This window comes from Bufo gargarizans, chromosome 9 (genome assembly GCF_014858855.1).
Source record: "Bufo gargarizans isolate SCDJY-AF-19 chromosome 9, ASM1485885v1, whole genome shotgun sequence".
Lineage (NCBI taxonomy): Eukaryota > Metazoa > Chordata > Amphibia > Anura > Bufonidae > Bufo > Bufo gargarizans.
In genome coordinates this window covers 11,633,420-11,648,720 of record NC_058088.1, presented here as the reverse complement: position 1 = coordinate 11,648,720, position 15,301 = coordinate 11,633,420, and positions in this window count along the sequence as shown.

Below are 15,301 nucleotides of genomic sequence, written 5' to 3'. Positions count from 1 at the left end.
ATGCTCCCTGGGAAAAGAAATATGCAGATTAGCTTTCTTCCAAGATAAAGATGTCTCGGTGGTGCTATCCAGTGGGGGTGTCTATCGTGTAGACCTTGGGTTAGCAAATTCTCCTGATGTTCAGCTCAATTCACTTCTATGAGAGTTCTTTGGGAGAACAGCCAGGCAAATGTGCATGCTGGGAGTTGTAGTTTCATAACACTGGAGGTCACTGACCCCTGCTTTAGCCAATGTCCGACCCTTTAACAGGTAAAATAGAGTTAAAGTCTCAGAGATTCCTCATGTATGTTCCTAAACTTTGGTTTCTAAGGATTGAGAAGTTGTCCATATGCTTGTGGCTGGGCTGTATATGATCATCCCATAGAGTGGATGTAACAGAACTCAGCTCTAATATATCCCAGTCTGAACCGCTGTGGATGACCATCATGGAAGTTACCGTCTTCCAGCAGTATCTGTGGTCCTTGATATCTGCACAAATTGGTATTCGGCACACCAATCCCCTGCCATCTCCAAATCTTCACTAGGACTTTTGGATCAATAGTCTGCAGTTATGCTCCTAACTAGTAGACAGGTCATGGTTATTCCACTGATAAAAAATATCCATAAGGTCCTTTACAAATTGCCCGGTCTAAAATCTACAGTAGATGTAGAACTTTAAGGGTTCTATGCATGGAAGATCAGCTAGGACAATAGCTGGAAATAGACTGGAGATCATCTATCATCATTGTTGGAATAACCTACCAGAGGACTAGAGGATCCTGTGGTGGGCTTATTATAAGGTTCTTGAGATTCCATCTGAATTTGACTTTGAAGAAGCTCTAAGGTCATCATAATGATGGCTTCTTCTCAATCCAAAGGTACTCTACTCCAACCACCATGGAGACTCTTTGAGGTTACAAGCCCAAAAGTCATGAACTGCATTAATAGGACTGGAGTTGTCCTGACAGTGCCAGACTATAGGATGTTTTAAAGAGGACAATTTATGTAACATGCGGATGTAGATAGACTTAATGTATTAGGAAGTATCACCAGATAGTTCCTGTCATCACTAGGTTTCATGGCTCTGGGACAGTAACTGCTCAACCAAAGCTGGAGATTCTAAGGAGAATAAAAATGAAATTAGAGTTAATTAAGAGAAGGATGTCGGTAATAAAGGAGGAAGCAGATAAAAGAGGCAGAGAAGGGGTGCAGGACATACAGAAGGAAGGGACTGACCATGAAGATCTTCACTGTGGCTACGACCTTGGTCTTCCTCATACAATATGGTAAGTGAAAGACTATGTTATAATTGTAAGCTGGAGGAGATATTGTAAGGATTGAGTTATGAACTCAAGTCATCATAAACTGTAGGGATCAATGAGCCCTACAGCTACGGCACCATGTATGTTCAGGTCTTCTGAGATGTAGCAAGACTTTCCTTCATCAGGAGGCAATGATTTAGCCCTGTATCTAAATATCCTGAACAAAGCAAATAGGTTTGTTCCCAACTCCCTGACACTCAAACGGCTGGGGGATGTGCCCCACTAGTTACCCCCTAGGCATACATGATGTATTATATACTGTATTGGCGGACACCCCCTACCCCTTATATAAATCATTGTGGACATAAAGCTGGTGTTAGGACATGGCAAACAGAGAGTGTATGTATATTTACCCATAATGCCTCTATAGGTCCGTTCTACTATAGCTTGCACGTATGGGGTATTTATTAAAGGGGCGCTGTCGCCTCTCCTGACATGTTTGTATTAATAAATTATAACTACTTGCATTACCCGTGTAATACAAATTCTGGAGCATCTATTCTTATAACTCTATGTTCTTCTGTTCCTCAGATATTACTACTAGAAATGTTTAAAAAATCTGCAATTGGGGTGTGTGACAAACGCCAACTGTAGAATCGTTAATTAACTTCTAGTACTAATAACAGAGGTACGGGACACTATAGAGTTACTGGAAAATCAATATTGCACAAAGAATAAAGTTATTTAGTAAAACAGACTGGTAGATCTGGTATTGCAGTTCAGCCCCATTGACTTGATGACTAATGTAAAAAATGAAAATCAGACATCATATAGTAGATGGCAATCTCTTTCTAACAAAGCTAGAACCAGCCCCGTACGACACATGGATCCAGATATCTCCCCATTCTTCGCTCCAATTGCTCTGCTAGATTTATTTCCTGCTGACAGCTCAGGGGGTGTGTCCTTTCTCAGGGGCGTGCTTTTTCTGCTGAAGCTCTCTCCCTATCACAGCTCAGGGGGCATGTCCTTTTTGCTGCAGCTTTTCAATATCACAGCTCAGCGGGAGTGTCCTTTGTGCTGAACCTCTCTCCCTATCACAGCTCATGTGGCATGTCCTTTCTCCTGCTGCTCTCTCCCTCTCACAGGTCAAGGTGCATGTCCTTTCTGCTACAATTCTCTCCCTATAACAGCTCATGGGGCATGTCGGGCATGTCTTTTCTGCTGCTGCTCTCTCCCTATCACAGATCAGGGGGTCATGTTATTTTTGCTTCAGGTCTCTCCTTATCACAGCTCAGGGGGCATGTCCTTTTTGCTGCAGCTTTTCAATATCACAGCTCAGGGGGAGTGTCCTTTGTACTGAACCTCTCTCCCTATTACAGCTCATGTGGCATAACCTTTCTCCTGCTGCTCTCTCCCTCTCACAGCCCAAGGTGCATGTCCTTTCTGCTTCTGCTCTCTCCCTATCACATATCTGGGGGCATTTCCTTTTTGCTGCAGCACTTTCCCTATTACAGATCAGAGGGTGTGTCCTTTCTGCTACAACTCTCTCCCTATCACAGCTCATGGGGCATGTCGGGCATGTATTTTATGCTGCTGCTCTCTCCCTATCACAGATCAGGGGTCATATTATTTTTTCTGCAGGTCTCTCCTTATCACAGCTCAGCAGGCATGTCCTTTCTGCTGCAGCTTTCTCCTTATCCCTTCTCAGGGGGCATGTCCTTTTTGTATCAGCTCTCTCCTTGAAACTGTCACAGCTTTTAAAAGTAGACTTGGATGGTGGAAGTTGTAGTATGGAATTGAGCATGTGCGACCACCTCAATGACCTCACTGAGGTCGACAGAGAAATAAGAACAATAATAAACAGCAGGTGGCGCTGTACAGACACATTTTATTGAATAACTCAGTGCCTATACAAAATTTTTAATTACATGCAATTACAAAAGTATTCAGATCCAGGGGCTGATTTGAAAAAGGTAGAATATGTTCTGCGGAATAACCCCTTTAACGCGGCTGAGCTACACAGGAGAACAAGCTCTGGACTGATGGTCCCGCTGGCGATCACAAGACACTTCCGCCTGAGATAAAAGGGTTCAAAATGTACGGATGCAACGGAGCAGGAACAAAAAAATAAATAAAAAGCAGCTAAAGAAATAAATACACCACATAAAAAATACATATCCCCCCCCCCCCAAAAAAAAGTCTGCAAATTAATAAATGAATGATATGTGCTAAAATATCACTGATCAAAAAAATAAAAAATATTAAGATATAATATATACAATAAAAAAAAATATATATACTATGGCTCCTGAAGATAGTTTCCCCCCCCCCCCTTGGGGATGGGGGGAGGGGTGTTAGGTGAACTTCGGTGCAGATAGCACTCTTCTGGTGTAAATCGGCGTGACCTGCAGCGACATACCTGAGGAGGACACAGATGGATTATTGAGCAGTAACGCTGTGTTTAACCCTTTAGGGGACTGCCTGAGATGCTACACCTGCCTGTTTCCGACTCTCTCTCCAATGGACTGCATTAAATTCCCAGTGACATGCCCCCCCAAGGAGCGATGCCTCTACTCTACAGCCACTGGAAAGACCAGTAAGTGCCGGCCCCCTGGTGGTCAGTGTGTGCATGACAGGTCAACATTGGGCTGACCCAGTAATTAGGCCTCATACACACGGCCGTCTCCGTTTTGCGGTCGGCAAACCACAGCTGTGGTCCGTGTGAAATCCGCATGTGAAGTCAACGGGTCCGCATTTTGTGGACAGGTATAGGACATGTTCCAATCTCTTGCGGAACGGACATATAAACGCGGAAAGCACACAGAAGCCATTTATGTCCTTTCCACAAAAGGTAGTACAACTTTTGGAGGGATATCCTAAAATGGTGTTCGTGTGAATTTTTCAAGATCTCTGCTTGCTGTCAGAGCCTGAAAACAGTGGGGGAGATTTATCAAACTGGTGTAAAGTAGAACTGGCTTAGTCGCCCATAGCAACCAACCAGCTTCCACCTTTCATTTTTCACAGCTCCTTTGGAAAATGAAAGGAGGAATCTGATTGGTTGCTATGGGCAACTGAGCCAGTTCTACTTTACACCAGTTTGATAAATGACCCCCAATGTTCCTCAGGCTGGGTTTACACATTGTGGTGTGCGCCGAAACACCTGTAAAAACGAAGTAGCCAAAAACCACATTTTTTTGCAGCTCGGACACATTCATTTCTATTGGACCGCAAAAATGCAGATGTCATCCGTGTGCCTGTCCCGAAAATTATAGAACTTGGGCACCTCTTGTTCTTGGGATCGCTGGGGTTGCAATGGTCAGAGCCCCCCCCCCAGCGGACAGCCATTTCTACTACTGGGATCACAAAAAATGCGACATGCGCACACACACAGGGTTGCCACCCGCCCAGTATCTCACAGGCCAGGCCATTATTTTAGTGGCCCTGCTGGTGTCCGGAATTTTTTGCTACGCCCAATAATAATTGGCGGTATTTTCCTATAAGTAAATCTCCACAGTCCCTTTTTAGGGATCCTCGGGATATAAATCTATAATGTTCTATTGGTCTGTAGGACCAAAAAAATCCCTTTAGGGATCCCTATTTGACAGTTAAAATCATAACTTTATTCATAATTCATTTACTAACACACATCTAGTTGAGAAAAAAACAAAGAAAAATTGATTAAAACTATCAGTGGTAAGGAGTTATGAGATAATAGTCAATATATCTGGTTGCCTGGATTTTGCAACCTTTTATAACAAAATATTTGTATCCGGCTCTATATAATAGATATCTTTTATTGTATAGTTTGAGGGCCGTTGATATGTGGAACCTCCCCTTTATTATGGACTCGTATAAGATTCCCAATGTGGGCTCAGCGCGTGTTTTCTACACTTTGTTTGTATTTGAAGTACATCTAGAAGGCCTATATTTAGTTTCAGTTTTAGTCGTGCTGAATCTCATTTGTTAATGCCATTCCCCTTTTAGAATGTCACACTATTGCAATGCTTCTGAATGGCTACAATGTTGCCTCTATTTATTTCATAGAGGTCTAGAAGGCCTATATTTATAGGACCTATATCTGGTTTCAGTTTTAGTCGTACTGAATCTCATATATTATTGCCATTCCCCTTTTAGAATGTCACACTATTGCAATGCTTCTGAATGGCTACAATGTTGCCTCTATTTATTTCATAGAGGTGAATGTAGGCACATTTCTATTGTACAAACACCGCTGAGCAAACAGGTGCCTGCAGTAACGCTGCTTGGCACTAGAGGTAGGTATTGAACCACCACATCAATCTCTGAACTATCTTCGCCTCACTATTCCTCTTTAATATACCATATATTGTATGGCCGGTACTCCTCTCACTCACTTAAACACACTGCCTAAAAATAGGTTCGCATAACTACACCCCTCCCGACATGTTTCGCCGCTGTTGCGGCTTCGTCAGGGGATGCGGGGTATACGTGTGCGCGCGCTCGAATGGACCTCCCTTTATGCTCTCCAAAAGTCCCGCCCCTCTAGGTCTCTCAACCAGTCCCGTTCGTACATGCGTTCACGGATCAAAGGTCACTATTCCACGTGTATGCTCTGCGCCTCTCCTGTCCCGTCGCAAGTCAGTGACGCCCAGTCCCAATTCAATGACGTCGGATAATGTTTACATGAGAAGACTGTCATGTTAATGGACTGTCAGGAGATCGCTGGGTAATTCACTTATCTTTTTTAACATTTCTGGGCTGGTATAAAGCGAGCAATACCTATAATTAATGTTTTATACTATAATGAGATGATGACTGGAAACCGAATTAACAGCATCCAGATTTTAAAAATCAGGAACTGAAATTGCAGAAGGGTCTTGAAACCCTAAAAGAGGAAATAAAGGAAAGAAAACATAGAAAGTATATCCGTGATAAGTTGGATTTCGACAATAATCGAATATATAACTGGAAAAATAAACAGAGTTACCCGTTGAGAAATACTAGATATACGGATTTCTCTGAATCTGATACATCAGGTACCGAAAGTGTTAATAATCAAGACCCGAGAAATCGGGGCGGTACAAAAAGAAAAGTGAGATATAATAGATTCAGAGATCAGAAAAAAACTGGTAATCCAAAAGAGAAGACATCAGAATGTTTGCAACCACAACAAAGTGGGACATCATCTTTCTTGGGTGGTTTTGCTTTTTCCAATATGAACATGGGAATCCAGAACAAGATGGCCCTGGGAACCTCAGTAAGGTCCAAAACATCTCTGGACACCTCTACCCCCTTGGAAATAACATCAGCAGTCTCTGGACAAATGAATACGAATGGCACCAACTCCGGATTACAACAAAATCAGAGTCAAATTGTGACAACACCATCCAATATCTTTGCTGTACCACCTATAGCCCCTCTTTTTTTAGGCCACAACAGTGCCCAACCGAGGGACAGGGAGAAGTGGGGATACAGCACAAAATAGATTGGATGGAAAATGATAACTCCTCTCAAATTATAAATCTCTCCACACAGCTTTTGACAAAAGCACAAGTCACTTTATTAAAGAAGGGCTTGACATTCACACCAGTACCTAACTTTGATAAATTTAATTGGATCAAAGATATAAATCTTTTTGCACGAAAATTGGCACTACACAAGCAGTTCTCCAGTACAAACACAGAGACTGGAAAACTCATCCAAAGGGAACAACAAGCCTTAGAAATATTAGAGAGTCTACATCTGGAGAGTGAGGGTTACAATGTGGATGTTGCCCTCCCTCTGACAGATCTAAAACCTAGATCCAAATGGACACCTCCCTTCTCACAATTCCAAAAAATCGAGACGTTTGTACACTTGGTCTCTCAGGACATAAATAAGTTAAAAATAGATAAGGAATTAAATCCGGAGAATCTAACAGAGGAAGAAATAAATGCATTGAATGAACTGAGAACTAACAAGGATATAATTGTCAAACCAAGTGACAAGGGAGGAAACATAGTTATTCAGGATAGAAAGGACTATGAAGAAATGGTAAATAGGTTATTAATGGACAAGGAAATCTATCGGACGTTACACGAAAATCCCACCAGGGAATATCTGGGGGACTTAAAAGATATTCTGAAGTCAGCTAAAGACAATAGTCTTATATCAAAAGAGGAATTTGATTTCCTATACAATAAGAGCCCCACAATCCCCACCTTTTATGCACTACCAAAGGTGCATAAAGGGAAGAACCCAATACCTGGACGTCCGATAGTGTCCGGAAATGACTCCCTAAGCCAATCTGCCAGTGAGTATGTGGATGTGATATTGAGACCGTTTGTGTCATCCTTACCGTCGTATATTAAAGATACGACTGACGTACTAGCTAAGATCAGGGGTATCTCTTTATCTTCATCTACATACCTGGCGAGCCTGGATGTAGAGGCCCTTTATAGTAACATTGACCATACTTTGGGCCTAGAGGCTATAAAATATTTTTTGGATACTAAGAGCACTACTTTTCGTGAACACAATGAATTCATACTATGTCTATTGAAATTCATCTTAAGTCACAATTACTTCCTCTGTAACGGTACCTTCTATCGACAGATGAAGGGTACCGCGATGGGGACACCATGTGCACCGACTTTCGCTAACCTATTTCTGGGGTGGTGGGAAGACACTATAGTTTTCACGGAAAAAATGGCACAATTTACTGATCACATTTTATTTTGGGGGAGATTTATAGATGATGTGTTGTTATTCTGGGAGGGAGATGAAAAATTATTCCACACCTTTGTTGGTGTTCTAAATCATAATAAAATAGGTATGCATTTTACCTTTGAAATACATTCGGACTTTATATGTTTCTTGGATCTAAAAATCCAGAAAGACCTGGATGGCCAAGTCCTTACTGATATTTTTAGAAAACCCACTGCGACCAATAGCCTCCTCCATTGGACGAGTTGGCATCCGATAGCCCTGAGAAGAGGAATACCAGTGGGGCAATATTTAAGGGCCAAAAGAAATTGCACAACGGAGGAGTCCTTTAAAAAGGAGGCTGACGAACTATACAAACGATTCAGGAGTAGAGGCTATCCTGGAAAATGCCTAAAAAGGGCCTTTAATCGCGTCAAAAATGTCAAGAGGGAGGAACTTCTATCACATGAGTATAAAAAGAAAAATGAGGAAAAAGAAAAAAGGATAAGATGTATAGGCACATATGATTGTAATAACCAACAAATAATGAATATTCTGAAAAAACACTGGAAAATACTTACCAGTGATGATGAATTAAGACCAGTCCTATCATCATATCCAAGTGTGACATATAGAAGGGGACAGAATCTGAAGGACAAATTGGTTCACAGTTTTTTACCTGTAAAGGAAACAATAAACACAACTTGGTTAAAATCCAGTACCATTGGCTCATTCCCATGTGGTAACTGTACGTTTTGTAAGTACCTACCGAGAGTAAAAAAATTTAAAAACCCTGTAGATGGACGTGAATATGCAATAAGAGAATACTTTAATTGCCGCAGTAGCGGAATTATCTATATTGCATCCTGCAACTGCCCAAAATTATATGTGGGTAAAACCACACAGGAATTAAGACGAAGGATATCTGGGCATATTAGTGCAATAAATACAGGAAAAGACACGTCTCTCTACAGGCACATTACATATGCCCATGGGGGAAATATTGAAGTCCTCAAATTTTGGGGGTTGATGAAAAAGACCCTGGGACCTAGGAGTGGAAATCTGGATATAAAACTTCTACAGGAGGAAGCCAGATGGATACAAAGGCTACAAACTTTAAGTCCAGGAGGCCTAAATGAAGGCTTTTCATATACAGCCTTCATTTAAATAGATGGCACATAAAATAATGTATTGAAAAATTTAATATGATAAATATATAAAAAACAACATGTAAGAGAAGAAATAGAGAATGGTGACCCCCCCTTCAAAAATCTCAGAGAAATGACCCACCCACGTTTAAGAATTACCTTTATAAAATACATTTTACCTAATCTTGAAAACAATTGTTGGCTCCATATCCTCGTTGTAGTTAATCCTACAATGATCTATTTAAAATATGATAAATAATTAAAAACAAATTACACCAATAACTTATAAAATATAATAAAATAAAATAAAATAAAATAAAATTAATAATAAATATAATGATAAAATGTGTCCTCTGAACGAATTAGATATACAAATAAATACACAAGATATAGATATATAAAATCGTCCTGATGGCTCTCTAGATTGGTAGGATTTCTGAGGGGACATATACAGCTAAAATGTTCTTATACACTGTGTGAATAATCCCCAATAAATCTATACAGTACCTACCATCAAAAGATAGACTATATAGTAATAGTGATCTAGATCAATTTATATTGTATCTATGTTTATTATATATATAGAAATAAAATATGAAAATAATATAAAAAATAAAAATCTAAAAAAATCTAAATAATTATTAAAATGAAGAGCTAGGGAAGGAGAGTGTATGTCACTATTAAGAAATCGCTGAAAAAGTTGCCCGTTTTAGTCAAATTAATAAGATAGATCAATAAGGGGCTAAATATAAAATTCATACTAATTCGGTTTCCAGTCATCATCTCATTATAGTATAAAACATTAATTATAGGTATTGCTCGCTTTATACCAGCCCAGAAATGTTAAAAAAGATAAGTGAATTACCCAGCGATCTCCTGACAGTCCATTAACATGACAGTCTTCTCATGTAAACATTATCCGACGTCATTGAATTGGGACTGGGCGTCACTGACTTGCGACGGGACAGGAGAGGCGCAGAGCATACACGTGGAATAGTGACCTTTGATCCGTGAACGCATGTACGAACGGGACTGGTTGAGAGACCTAGAGGGGCGGGACTTTTGGAGAGCATAAAGGGAGGTCCATTCGAGCGCGCGCACACGTATACCCCGCATCCCCTGACGAAGCCGCAACAGCGGCGAAACATGTCGGGAGGGGTGTAGTTATGCGAACCTATTTTTAGGCAGTGTGTTTAAGTGAGTGAGAGGAGTACCGGCCATACAATATATGGTATATTAAAGAGGAATAGTGAGGCGAAGATAGTTCAGAGATTGATGTGGTGGTTCAATACCTACCTCTAGTGCCAAGCAGCGTTACTGCAGGCACCTGTTTGCTCAGCGGTGTTTGTACAATAGAAATGTGCCTACATTCACCTCTATGAAATAAATAGAGGCAACATTGTAGCCATTCAGAAGCATTGCAATAGTGTGACATTCTAAAAGGGGAATGGCAATAATATATGAGATTCAGTACGACTAAAACTGAAACCAGATATAGGTCCTATAAATATAGGCCTTCTAGACCTCTATGAAATAAATAGAGGCAACATTGTAGCCATTCAGAAGCATTGCAATAGTGTGACATTCTAAAAGGGGAATGGCATTAACAAATGAGATTCAGCACGACTAAAACTGAAACTAAATATAGGCCTTCTAGATGTACTTCAAATACAAACAAAGTGTAGAAAACACGCGCTGAGCCCACATTGGGAATCTTATACGAGTCCATAATAAAGGGGAGGTTCCACATATCAACGGCCCTCAAACTATACAATAAAAGATATCTATTATATAGAGCCGGATACAAATATTTTGTTATAAAAGGTTGCAAAATCCAGGCAACCAGATATATTGACTATTATCTCATAACTCCTTACCACTGATAGTTTTAATCAATTTTTCTTTGTTTTTTTCTCAACTAGATGTGTGTTAGTAAATGAATTATGAATAAAGTTATGATTTTAACTGTCAAATAGGGATCCCTAAAGGGATTTTTTTGGTCCTACAGACCAATAGAACATTATATATTTTCCTATAAGGGCTCTAATGGGGGCACTATTAATTCTGGGGGCATTATTATTGGGAGGCACTAATTGGGGCATTATTTATTTATTTTGGGGGCACTAATAGAGGCATTACTATTACTGGGGGCACTATTTATTTTGGGGGCACTAATGGAGGCACTATTAATACTGGGAGCCATATTATTATTATTATTGGGGGTGCTAATGGGGCATCATTATTCTGGGGGCACTAATGGAGGTATTACTATTACTGGGGGGCACTAATAGGGGCATTTTCTGGGGGGCACTAATGGAGGCATTAATATTACTGGGGGCACTGATGAAGGCATTACTATTACTGGGGGCACTATTTATTCTGGGGGCACTAATAGGGGCATTACTATTAATGGGGGCACTAATGGAGGCACTATTAATACTGGGAGTCATATTATTAATATTATTCGGGGGTGCTAATGGGGCATCATTAATTCTGGCAGCACTAATGGAGGTATTACTATTTTCTGGGGGGCACTAATGGAGGCATTACTATTACTGCGGGCACTGATGGGGCATTATTTATTCTGGGGGCACTAATAGGGGCATGGGGGGCACTAATAAAGGCATTACTATTACTGGGGGCACTATTTATTTTGTGGGCACTAATGGAGGCACTATTAATACTGGGAGCCATATTATTAATATTATTCAGGGGTGCTAATGGGGCATCATTAATTCTGGCGGCACTAATGGAGGTATTACTATTACTGGGGGCACTAATAGGGGTATTTTCTGGGGGGGCACTAATGGAGGCATTACAATTACTGGGGGCACTGATGGAGGCATTATTTATTTTGGGGGCACCATTAATACTGGGAGCCACATTATGATATAGCGACTTAACACCACATAACACCCCCCCCCCCTTTTGGGTGTGGCTTTATTTGGCCGGTATATTTTGTTGGGAAAGGTGGCCACCCTACACACAGCTGGTATCTGTATTTTGTAGACTCATACGGTTGCGCGCATGAGGCGAAGGTTGAGGTTGTCTGAACAGGATGCAAACTGAAAATCCACCGATCGTGGATCAGGCGGTAATGTCTATGGAATAATTGAGGATGCAAGGAGCCACCTGGTGGCGAGTGTGGGAATGGCAGGCTACAGACCTCCGTACACTGACGCATCTTTATCTCCCACAGAGAACTTTCCCTTTATCCTGCACGAGATGAGCTGCGCTGTGAACAGTCTGTGTGGGATCAGCGGTGAAAAGCGCACGCTGGGGATCAACGTCACCTATCACAATACCTGCTGCGATACCGACCTCTGCAACTCCGCCGCCAAATCATCCCTCAGCATCGCTCTGCTGCTGCCTGCTCTTCTCCTCCTGTTCTAGAGCTGCACTGCTCAGCACCCACTGTTCTGCATGCATGTTATACAGACACCTAGGGCCAGATTTATCATTAGCTCAAGTCTGAATAATGTAGTGAAAAAGTCGCAAATTTTTGCGCAATCGCTTAAACTGCGCAAAAATTTGCGACTTTTTTCTTCTCTGCACTATGCTTGCCCGTTTTCTGAAAGTGGGTGTGTTTTCTTATGTAAATGAATCTCTAGACAAATTTACTATTGGGACGATTTAAAAAGTCGCAAAAAAGTCACAATTTCACTCCAGTGAGGACCATGCTTATCTTATGAGACTTTTTAAAAGAACATGCGACTTTTTCATAAAAACGTGCGACTTTTGTAAAGCTGCTTACTGACGGATAAACTGCTACCGTCAAACCACATTTATTACAGTCTTAAAGGGCCGATCATAAATCTGACTTGGCTAAAACTGACTTTAGCCATATGTTAAAGTGGAGTGAGCTGTCAGAGTAATGATAAATCTGGCCCCTAGTGTATATATCCACTGCTATATGATCTTGTGTAAGGAAAAACATCCCAGAGAAGAACATGTGATAGGAGCAATAAAAAGGATTCCCATCTGGAGAGGCCTTTTAAATTTGTTTAAATGGTGTCTACCTGAAACCACCACCAGAGGGAGCTAGCTGCATGTGGATTGATATGCCCTATTAGGACATATGGAGATCACTGTACCCCACTTAATAAACCAGACTGGAGTGCCGCTTCTATTCTGGTGGACCTGAATGGCCACCCTGTGATACCACATCTCTCCACCAGCAGGCGCTACAGGGGAAATGCCTAGATCAGGGATGCTGCGACTACAGCTATTAGCGCATGCTGGGAGTTGTAGTTTTGCAACAGCTGGAGGACCCCAGGTTGAGCACCCCTGGCCTACATCCTTGCGGCTTCCTTTGAAAGTGGTTGTCCTTCATGTAAGACCCCCCAATAGACAGGCCATAGATGCCTCTAGATGTGGCAGAGTTTGGTTTGTCATTTGGCACAACAGTTTTTTTTTTTTTTTAGGATTATGCGTTTTGTATAGGACTGCAGATTGATAAAGATATCGCAATACCCTGATAATGCAATCTGACATGACAAACTCAACTCTGCTACATCTGTGCAACTTTTGTGCGATTAGTGAAGGATAATGAACTGGAACAGAGGGAATTGTTGTGTGTGAGCGGGGGGGCCCCTCCATTCTGGACTCACCGATGATGCCCTATTCTATTTCCTTCTCGGTTCATGCCCCGCGGGTCTCCCTCACCGAGGAATCAGCAGCGTGCGGCGGCACGTTCACAGCACTGCAGGTTTCTGCTAGAAAATTATTTCTCAACATGTGATGCAAAACCTCAAAGCATCGTCAGCGGGATTTACTCAAAGGGGAACTCCACCCAAAACCCATAATCGCCCTATTATTCTACACCCTTTCTTTACGAATTGTCCGCCTCTTGTGCTTCGACATGTCCACAGACTGATTGGTGCTACTATAGCGCGGTCTACTGGGGAGGTAACACTAGGGTAGCACTACAAGACCGGACTTTCGGGACCACAGGTCAGAATACCAAATGAAAGGATGGCCCCCAGGGACCACTTTTGGTGTTGCCACGTTAAATTCTTGCTCTGGTCAGGAGGAGAAGTGGGATTATACAGGCGCTCGCCCTGTAGACCACACACTATAGCAGCGCCAACTGAGAAAAACCACAAAGCGCTCTGGTGCCAAGTACCGCCTGTCCCATAGGAATTACAGCGCACGTCAGGGTCCTTTTAGAGGAGCCCAATCAGTGGCGTACCTGCAATAGAGAAAGACTACGCGACTGCTATGGGGCCCAGGGGGGAGGCCGGGACCCTCAGAACTAGCACTTCTCTTCAATGTATGAAAACACTGCATTTTCATGCAGCCACCACTAGGGGGAGCTGAATACAAAGATTATTACAGCTTCCATAGAAGTTGTATTAATTCCTTTTCACTGAGCTCCCCCTAGTGGTGGCTGCTGGCAGCTAGCTTTGTAATGAAGAGAAGCAGGAGATTTATCAATGTATTTATGTCAGTTTTCTGTAAATATGGGGTTCAGAATGAGCGTCATATATTTGAAGCATCGGTTCCACTTTTCCGACATAAAAGTCCGATAAAATGGCTGAGGCCAAAAGCAACTTTTTTTTTTATTACAAAAGTTGTATTTAATTAAAATTTCTTCCACATGAAAAAATAAAACATTTGTCAGAAATCTGGGGCGTTCTGCATTGCCTGGGGGGGGGGGGGGGGGGGGGGGTGATCAACACACGTGCACTTGGAAACTAGGGGCAAGGGGCCCGTAGTAAGTTTTGCTATGCGGCCCTATGAGACCTGGCTTTTTTGACCCTGGCCCCGATACATTATAAAACCAGACAATCAAAACTCATTTAAAAAAGCTTAAGGGAGGGGATGAATGATCGCTACTGTGATCGTTCATCCCCAAATTTTTTGATTATGTTGGCAGCACTTCCCTTGTTTAATGGGCACAGGACTGACCAATAACATATATTAGTGCCCAAATAATACCGTTATATAGTATGTAAGTGAGCACATCAATACAGGGCCAAAATAACAATGCCCAACAATATCCACAGGCCCGTCACCAAGAGTGGAGTCAGGGGTGCAAGGTCCAGGAGCCCAGGGCATGGGTGCACCTAGTGATATGCCCTGCGTCACACACCCCTACGGTAATTAACCTTTTTGTCTAATCTTAGACATTACCTTTAACCCCAAATTTCCCTTCTTGGGTAAAAAAAAACAAAAAATAAATAAAACTCCTTGCTGCCAGTTTCCACACAATCACACACTATACATAGAAAGAACTCCAACAGGTGG